Genomic DNA, 1,819 nt, shown 5'->3' on the forward strand with positions numbered 1-1,819 from the left:
CTTGTGCTCCACATTATATCTATGGCTACTTGTAGTGGGTCTATTGGCCCATTTACTCTGTTATGATCTTTGTTGTAGTTTTTGCTAACAATCACATTAGAAAAATATTTATTGTTGTAGGGGGTCAAAAGAAAATATTTAATTTCGGGGCTATGGTTTTATAAGCTCATGGTTTTGAGATACATGGTTTATATGTAGTATTAGAGATTTTGCACAAGCTTATATAATATTAAAAGCAAGCACATGAGTTGTTGTTGAGCTTGACTTCTTGAGCCTTTGGCTCGTCCATTGGAGGTTGGATTAAGCATCTCTTGGATATAGCATATATGATTACAAGAAGTATGAGCTCAGATATATGGCTACATGGTTCTCATTTTCTTGTTCACATAGAGGAATGTAATTGAGGTGTTTGGTACTTTACAAGACTTGCATGGAGATCATGAGTGCATTATAATCTTGTTCATAAGATAATAAATAGAGTTTATGTAGATACTTATGAAGGTCATATTTTTCTCAAAGGTTTTTTTTTGGGTTACATATGGGGTACTTGTTTATAATCTTTGTTTTTCTTTTGCACTATAGATTTTGTATCAAATTCACATATTTTTTATTCTCCCATTGTGAGGCAACCCAGAAGGCCTCACAACTAGGTATGTAACTTTCTTTATATGTGAAGAGAAATAATTGCATCTATTAATTGTTGCAAGTGGCCTTTGGTTCCTTGTTGTTTATTTGAGTAAAGCTCTCATGTGTAACTCTTAGCAAGGGGTGTTAGAAGGTTTAGGTTGGATCTATTCCTCCTTACTCCTATCTATACATTCCTTCTTGCGTCATCATGTCTTTATCATATACATGTTTTACATCAACAATTTTGATTCCATCATATTGTTACATTAGCAAATACCAATACCCTAGTTTTTGCACTAGACCATTTTGTCATCTAGTACTGTCATAACTACACCATTTTAACTCTTTATGCATCAATTGTATACATACTTGGTGCATCTTCCAAGTTTTATTAAAAACATATTAAATTGATCAATAAGGTTTGACTTGACACACAAAGGAAAGTTGATTGGATTCTTGCACCTAACATAGCATATCCCAATAATTTTCCTTAGCATCATCTTTAAAAAAAAATCATTATAGATATTGACGTTTCTTTCAAATATTAAGTCAAAATTGCATTTTTATAGAGCTAGGTCCAACCTCATGGATGTGTATTTGATCGAAGTTCTTATACTATTATAGATGTCAAACATTATCCTATTTGTTTGTTCATTTTCAATCAAATTTTTAACGTAAAAATTCTCCTCATACTAAGCTAAGAGATTTTCACAATCCATGTGAATGTTCATATAAGCTTTTTAGATTTGATTAAGTAATTTTTATTTTTATTTTATCATCAATGTTTCTCCTTTGAATGCAATCTTCTCCTTATACTCTGTTGCATCCTAATAATACATCATATAATATGATCTAAAACATTAATAATAATTATTTTTAATTAATCAAATCTATAAACTTTAAAATCCTCCCTATAATCAAAATAATAATTTGTAATTTTTTTATCAAATGTTTTGAAATTAGTGTTCTAACCCCTTTCAAATGAGGTGCGAAACTGACAGATGGAAGATCCCTAAAGAGAGGTGGGAGGAGATAATTTGTAGGTTTTGCAACAAGGCGTAGTGGAGATGGAATGACTCTATATCAAAGAGTGTATGACATACAAAGACATCCGGTACAATTCATAGACACGATACAAGTGAACAGTATAAAAGAGCTTTTTAGGGGCCAAGACTTCATAAGATGACCCGTT

The sequence above is a fragment of the Cupressus sempervirens genome, chromosome 10 (genome assembly GCF_028749045.1).
Source record: "Cupressus sempervirens isolate cs-2001-9-10 chromosome 10, ASM2874904v1, whole genome shotgun sequence".
Lineage (NCBI taxonomy): Eukaryota > Viridiplantae > Streptophyta > Pinopsida > Cupressales > Cupressaceae > Cupressus > Cupressus sempervirens.